General features: G+C 37.5%; 1 long non-coding RNA gene across 1 annotated transcript; it reads left to right on the forward strand.

Annotated features, from left to right (window-relative positions):
• The first annotated feature begins 303 nt into the window (after positions 1-303).
• LOC146510464 (uncharacterized) lies at positions 304-7,040 on the forward strand. The gene is made up of 2 exons (XR_014876588.1): positions 304-1,054; positions 3,938-7,040. It is a non-coding gene; the product is annotated as an uncharacterized LOC146510464 (long non-coding RNA).
• The last annotated feature ends 1,298 nt before the right edge of the window (positions 7,041-8,338 follow it).

The following is an 8,338-nucleotide window of genomic DNA, read 5'->3' on the forward strand; positions in this document are numbered from 1 at the left end:
CACCAGCAATACACCTGTTTATGACCAAAAAGCAAAAAAAACGAGTGTTTTCTCATGATACTAATGTCTGAACACGGCATCAGTTACATTTTACATATTATATAAATCTACAAAAAAACAAAAGACACAATTTTGTTGTACATATTCTATGCTATTAAATAATATACACATCATTATATTTGCTGTTTGTACTGGAGTCTGTAGACACACACAGACAGATGGAAAAAAAATTGAACTATTAATTGTGGGGTAATGATTAAGACAAGGAACATAAACTGTGAAACAATATAAATAAAAAATATATAAAATAAAAATTTTTTGTGTGAAACCAGATCACCTGTGTAATCAGGATACAGATTTTTTTAATTGTATTGAATTACATTTTGCATTATAACATCATAGGATTTAAATTTTGGATCAGTGTCTTTCACCAACATCATCTCTTACCAAAAATCAATAAATTTGAAAGAAGTTTTAGTCACACCGATCCCTCGAGCTCGTTATCTGTGCACATCTTTTGCTTTGTTTGTATAATCATAATTTAGGTAAGTTCATCTACACGACTCAAAGTAACATGAAACTGTCTCCAGTGTTTAAGTAACTCGTTGCACCTGATCGGCCACCCTGACCTCCTCCCTTAACCATTCAGAGTGAAAACAGCAGCGTGTTAAATCAACGGTCGGGGCTACATTGGTGGGGTGGGCTGGCTTTGGGTATTGTTCATATCACGATTCATAGAATAGCAGCTAAGTAACAGATATATGTGTTTTAAATAAATCTAATCATGCAACAGGTGATTGTACTAGCAGATAAAAATGACAAATGATTACGTAAAGAAAGAAGAAGCCATACAATATTCAATATTAACCTTCTGCCTGCTATATCAATCTTCCAGATTTTCTCATCTAATGCAAAGTTGTTTGAATTCATTGTAGAAGTGTGGCCGTGCTGTGCACGTACATGTGGATGCACGCGTTTGCCTGTGACACAGAGACAAATGAGAGAAGGCAGAGGTGGGAGGTGTAGCAGCAGAGGAGAGTTCAATGAAAGGGAGGTAAGGTTAACTAATTCTTTGATTACTGAACCTTGTCATTCAGATTGGACGAGGGCTTTAACACTCAGTGAACACAGAAAGGTAATGCTGAGGGCTGAAGACCACAGGATAGGTTTACTGAATGGTAACAGAATCTGTTTTCAATTAAAACCTGTTTTGTTTCCAAATAAACAAAATACATGATTCCAAAAAAAAAAAAAAGTTTTTAATCCAGATTTATTAATGTTTTTGTCATTAAACAGTAGCACTAAATTTACTGAAGCCAACTTTGGCCTTCTTTTTCATTTATACCGAATCTGTCGTCCACTAGTGGGCAGCAGTGGGAGTCAAGCTCGTGCACTGAAGAGGATCTACACTGTTGTTAGCCTTGATATATAGCCGCTGCAAACAACCTCTAAGTGCATCTCAAGGTTCATTGAAGAAGTGAATAAGATCTATAACTCTTGTGTAGATGTCCGTCTCTCTCTCTTTTGGTGCGTCTGACAGCATCTCTTAAAGTCTGGTTTCATCCCAGGGATGGTTAATTAATTAATTTAGTTTAAAAAGACAATAAACACTTTTTAATATTAGCTTGAGCTGCACTCTTTTTGAGGTTCATAAAATTGTAATTAAAATGTTTGATATTCACTGGATTTCTCTTGATTGTAATATGGTTTTATTTGGTTTTGTTTACATTTTTGTTTAAAAGTAAATTTATATTCAAATAGCTTAAATCAACTCATGTTATTATTCATTGATTTGATAGCAACTCAACCTACAAACCTAGAAAATTATTAACATTTATCTATAATTTCTCCATTTACATTTCTTTTTCTATTTGATTCTCAGAAGCCTGATCAGCATTTATATATACATAAATGTCTCTGGCCTCAAGTTTTGGATATCGAGCGCACCAATCAGGCTTGATGAAGGTCATGTTCAGTGCATCACAGTGTAACGACTGATTATTATGCAGATTTCTAGCAAGTTTTCAAAGTTTGAGCTTCAATCAATCAATCAGTACTTTATTTATATAGCACATTTAAAGACCAGAGGTACACCAAAGTGCTTCTCAATAGTAACATATGAAATAAAATTAATTAAATATGAGTACGATAGTAGAGTACAAATATATTTCCAGACAAAACAAAGCACTAATTAACCTGGGAGTAAAATAAATATTTCACTCCTAGTGTAAAAGTCTCAAATCCCTCTGAAGCTGTGAGATTCCATATTTGCCATTATTCTCTTTGACAATAAGTGTTTATATTCAGCTTAATATAATACAAATCAAAAGTAGTAATTCAAACCAAATCCAGGCTTTGGTTACATGTGTATTACATCCAATACATCTCTAATGTTTCCAGAGATCTGAGAGTTAATGTCCGTTACCGTGAGAGCGCAGGCTCACCAGAATTACCTTTCTGAGTCTGCAGGAGTTAAAACTGTCCAGAGCAGCTCTGCGGGTGCTAATGTGTGTGTGCGTGTGTGTGTGTGCATTTATAGAGGGCTTTCGTTGGAGTCGCACAGTCCACATTGTCCTCGGTGAAGTGATATTTTGTACATAACATAACCGAGCCCCTTGTTGTGTTTCCTGAAGTTTCCTCAACTCCACATCGGTTTTAAAGACTCCATGTTGCATTGGTGGTTTGTTAGAGGATATTTATGCCTTAATTGTGTTTTAACATCTTAAAAACGAATTTCAAAAACACCCTCGCAGCCTTAACAATTTAATCAGCTGTTAAAAAACAGCTAAAGTAGCTTGAAGATTTTGCACAAACATCTATCGTGTTTGTATTTCTTATACCTTGCTATAGGATGAAAGGATACACTGCATAAGCCTGTTGCTAAGTCCTTTGGTTTATAAACAGGTCTTTATGGCGTCATCATTAAATTGAATGTAATGTCACTTACTGTGGACGGAGAAGTCAAAAAGCAAACTTACAACGTCGCAATTCGAGGACAACTTCTCTCTGCTGCTGCATATTGGGTGTATTTTTATATATGTGAGTACGCTTCCTGAACCACAACACCACTTACCACCCCCACCTACCAGCCCCCACTTTCAGTCACCTCCACCTCCAACCCCCAAACCTAGACTCTTTGTCACCGTGGTGATTGGTAGACTAAACAGCGTGCAATGTTCACCAGATCCACATCCCACTGGATCATTACAAACATTAAGACGATACAAAAGGAAACAAAACTCGTGACCCCGCCCCAGCCATGTGTCCCCCTGGCCTCCTCACGCTCTTTATTTTAAGTGCACGGTCACATGGACATGCTTTTGCACACTCACATGCATACAGGGCTGAAGCCTATATTCTTAACATTCTTTGGCCAGTAAACAAACGGGCTGGACAGATGCATCACCCCCAGCAGACAGACAGATTTTGAGGGCTGGGAATGTTTACATTGGTCCTGTCGCCCTCTGAGGCCTCAACCAGATTCAGGACGAACTTAAATAGAGAGGAGCAAAAAAACACCAAGAGCCAATGTTTGTCAGGTCACACACTGGAGATGATACTGCTTCTGATCGCATAGATTCTCATATTTTATTCATAACTTGAGTGACGTGAGTTTGAATTGGGCCAAATGAAGGTCTTATATCTGCGGACGGTCACTGAAAAACCCTTTTATCTCATAAAAGAAAAGATTTGCACTGTGATTTTAAGTTGATGCAAATTCAAAAAAGATCCTATTCACAGGACGTTTTGTCCTTTGGCTCGAGGAAGGTTAGAATATGATATAGGGAAGATGAAACTGGGAATATTATCGTGCACAGGGATTAAAAGAGAATAAACACACTAGAGTATATTACTGTAAGTATTTCCAAAGTAATGCATGATGTTTTAAAGTCTGAACTAAAGATTACGGGTTTGTCTGTTCTTAATTTTCACCCAGACACATAAGTGGACACGCTGAGTCACTGGCATTTTCAAAATGAACATGGCGACTGACCCGAACATGGAATATTTTTCCTTAAATAATCACCAAAGTCTGAGGTAAGTATGACAGAAAATGATTGGTTTGGTTGTGAGTAACATTTTACTATTTGAGTCCCACATAATGCCCATAAAGCGGAACTTAATCAGGCTCTCTGTGGACACAGGCTTTCTTAGAGTTTGGCGGTGGATCCTGAAGTGGTCTCAACCTCGCACCTCTGTTTCTTGTACAGATTCTGAGAAACAGAACTATGAATGAAAACAATACCTTTCCCTGAAATATACATTTTATTTCTCAGATGGCCTAAAAACTATCAAGATTTACCAGACTGGATGTTGTTTTTTAACAAAACAAAAAAACCTTCTAAAACTCCTGTTTCTCAGAGGTTTCTTAAGTATTTTAGGATCCGTATTTTTCTCCCATTTTACCAGATTGTTTACAAAATCAAGTGCACATACACAAATCCACACAATTGATTGATTTTTTTTTTTTGATTGAATCTTTATTTTGAACATGTTGAAAAAGTACAACAACATAGAATTAAAAGAGACAAATGAACAAAGCAAAACAAAAAGAAAATGAGCAACCACAACTACAAATAACTTTCATGTTCAAAAAGGAGCAGGAAGAAGCATAAGCTTATTTAATCCCGCCCCTTTTCCACTATCTAGTAATCAATAGACTACAAAAATACCTCCTTGCAATTACATTATATGTCATGTGTATTTTTTTTTATTATTCATTTTTTTTTTATATATATACATATATGTTTCTATCTATCCATACATACGTATATACATATACACATTTTCAATAACCCCATTAACACCTCAAAGGATACACAACCTGCAGATATATATATACCCATACCAACATACCCGTGCACCCGCACGGGTATGTTGGTATGGGCAATTTGGCAATTCCAAAAACGTTAACCAATCAGTCTGATTCAAGGGACATAAACAGCTAATCACTGCAGGAAGATCCGTTAGATACCAAATTAATTGGCTTGCTAGGTTAGCTTGCTTCAATTCTCCTCACGTATGCCCAGTTTTTTTTATCCTTCTTTCCCCTCACCCCCAGTCAGTTCAGACACGTTTGCCCCTCCCTGAAACTGGTTGTGTTGGAGTTTTCTTCCTGTTAATAGGAGGTTCTTCCTTCCCACTTTCGCTTAGTGCTCATATACAGGATTGATCATCTGATTATTGTGTTTTCTCTCTAATACTGTTGGATGTTTACCTTACAGTATAAAGCACTACATATTACATTGGCATTATATAAATAAAACTGAACTGAACTGTGAAGATAGTAAAAAAGAGATGTTAAAGCATACCAAAATACATCCTGGTGAGTTCAGTAAACTATGCTGATGTGTAACTTGTATTTATTGACTTCAGTAAAGATGGAAAACTAGTCAGGGACATGAGCTTCAAAGCTTTGTTTTAAAAACCAAAACTATACCTTTTTCTAATCATATTAAATTAGACAAGCTTTATACTCGGGTGTTTTACAGTAGGTGAAAAATGGAGATTTTCACAGTGCAGTTTCACCAGTTTACACATAACGGCCCCATCGCTGATGTTTGCATCATATAACATCTGTAGTATAAAGTAAATCTAAAACAAATACAACAGCATTAACTTGACTGTTTGAAACTAGGGGGCTCCTGTGATGAAGTAACAGCTGTTGTTTCCTACACACACAGACGGTAGTTGGTATGACATCATTAAACCATCATTTAATCTTATAGGGAGGGTGTTGAACTGGATGTCTGGGCATAAACGATGTAAAAGTATTTTTATTTGTCCAAACCCAACCAAAATTTACATGAAATGTTTTTTACGAAGGTAATGAGAAATGATCTCGTCTGCCGTGGACCTATCTGGACACCTCACTTTAGAATGAATAGTTTTGCTCCCCCACTGTGAATGAGATAAGATAAAATAACACTTAACTGATTGCCATGGAGAAATTCAATAAGAGGACTCTTATAGCCTTAAAGTGGGAATTTGCATCTATTATGAACTTCCTTTTTCTTTTCTAAATATTCTTTTAAATAAACAAAAAAAAGCCCGTGACCCTGAGCAAAAATAACGTTTTTTGTGATCAGCACTAAAGTCATGACCGAATGAGAACCAGCCAGCAGACATGTTGGAGTCCCTGCGGTCCCGGATACGAATGAGCTGACCACATTTTACCTAGGCTCCACATCAGTCAAAAAGATATACGCCATTTCCTCCACACAGACATGCTCAGAAAAAGCCTCCATCCCAGTCTCCATCAGTCAAGCCCTGCGGCCGATGAACTTCCATCGTCTCCAAAGTTGATAACAAGCCTCTTAAGCTTGGCGGCTAATCAAGCTCAAAGGAGGGAAAGAAGAAGAGATAGTGGAGGAGAACAAGAGGTCTGCCTGTGGATACAGAGATGTCTCCCTCTCTTTCCTCTTCATTTTCAATTTTCTCTTATCACCCTCTCTCCACAGGGGGAGGTGGAGGGAGGCCTAATAGCTTGCGAGGGGGGCTCCCGTTACTCTCCGGGGTCTTTCTACATACCAGTCATTCACTTTAACTGGAGGGGGAAAAAAAGAGAAATGTCTTGATAAATCATCCAGGGTCACCCGGCTTCCATGTTCCTCTGAGTTAAAGAGATAGGCAAGGAAGAAAAAAAATTAAGGAAAGAAAGAAAAATGAAAGAAAAACAACAACGCTCTGTCTCAGACGCCGGTTCCCTCTTTGATGTCCGGCCCATCAGACAAACAACATGAAGCTGAAATAAACGGAAACAAGTGGCTGCTGCTGCTCTCTGTGGTTTGCACTCGAGTTCAACTCTTTCTGCTAACAGCCTTCCTTGACCTGCTCTGGCAACATATGCTTGGCATGAAAAAATGTTTTCACATTTAATTTAGCTACTGTATTTTTACGTACAATCTTTTTTTTGTCTTTTTTAAAAAAGCTACCTGTCTTTTAACGTGTTTGCAGTCATTTCAAGACATCTTCTGAGAAATATTCTTTTTCTTTGCAATTTTAAACTTGAAGATTAATAAACTCTTTGGTGTACGTGACTAATGCCTCAGCTCCATGACTGCAGTCTTGTTAAGGACATAACGTATTTCTCTGGAATGTCCTATTATTTCACAACTATTTTCAGACAGATTATTTATTCATTCATATGAGTGGACAATATTATTACATGAAAGTGATGTAATGGGGAAAATCCAGGAGCTCAGCAGTAGTAATACGTAGAATATGAGTGAATCAAACAGTGAAGAAAATGAAAGCCTCTGCAGTGATCGTCAGGTCAGCCTGCGTAGATGCTTAAAATAAATTTAGTTTTATTCATATAACACCAAATCACAACAGTTACCTTAAAGTGATTTAGATTGTCAGGTAAACAACTTAACAATAAGAGGGAGAAAACTCCAACTATCAAATGACCTTCTATCAGTAAGCACTTGGCAACAGTGGGAAGAAAAAACTCGCTTTTAACAGGAAGAAAACTCGGGCAGGACCAAGCTCAGGGACGGGCAAACATCTGCTGTGACAAATGAGAAAATTAGTTTTAGTGTTCACTGTCTTAATTTAGTGTGGTAGCATGCAATCTGTGATGGTCCCAGTTTTGTTGGGTTAAAATTTTGGTTCCAGGTTTGATTTTATTTTTACTTTTACTTTACTTTACTCCCCTCCCTTCCTTCTGCATGGTCAATGTGCTAGTCCCATCTGTGTTCCCCTGTCTAAATTCAGTTATATTTAGTTTTTAGTGCCTTCTTTTACCAGTATGTTTTGGTTACTTCCTGTTTTACTTTGATGGATTAGTTTTCTCATAGTTTTACTTCCTGTTTTTGGTTCTCACCTGAATGATTGCCTGTTCTGCTCTTGCTGTTTTCACCAGTGGTTGACTGTGTCTCCCTTCTTCTTGTGCTGTAATGAGTCCTTCAGTCTGGTCTTGCCTCTTGCCATTTGGTGTTGAGCTTTCCTGTTTGCAGTCTTATCATTTTTATGGTTTTGGGTTCTTGTTTTTTCCCCCTGCCCAAAGGGAGTTGTGCTTCTTTGTTATTTGTGTCAGCCAAATAACTGGTTGCCTTGTTCTGTGTTGGCTGCCCCCATGTCTTGCGCTCAGGCACTGCTCTCAATGATGTCACTGGCACAAGAAGTCTAGCTGGAGCTGAGGAGTGTGTGACTGGTTTTGTAGTGATATGACCAAAAACCAAAGTATTGGACAAATATAACCTGATTAACCTTTGCTTAATGAAAAGAAATTCTGTATATAGCAGATGATTCTGCACTTTTTAATGTTTTTCATTAATGCCATTTTTTTTCCATGTGGCGTGACGGATAACAAAAATGTTGAAGTCAGAGTGGT

Source organism: Neolamprologus multifasciatus, chromosome 10, assembly GCF_963576455.1.
Source record: "Neolamprologus multifasciatus chromosome 10, fNeoMul1.2, whole genome shotgun sequence".
Taxonomy (NCBI): domain Eukaryota; kingdom Metazoa; phylum Chordata; class Actinopteri; order Cichliformes; family Cichlidae; genus Neolamprologus; species Neolamprologus multifasciatus.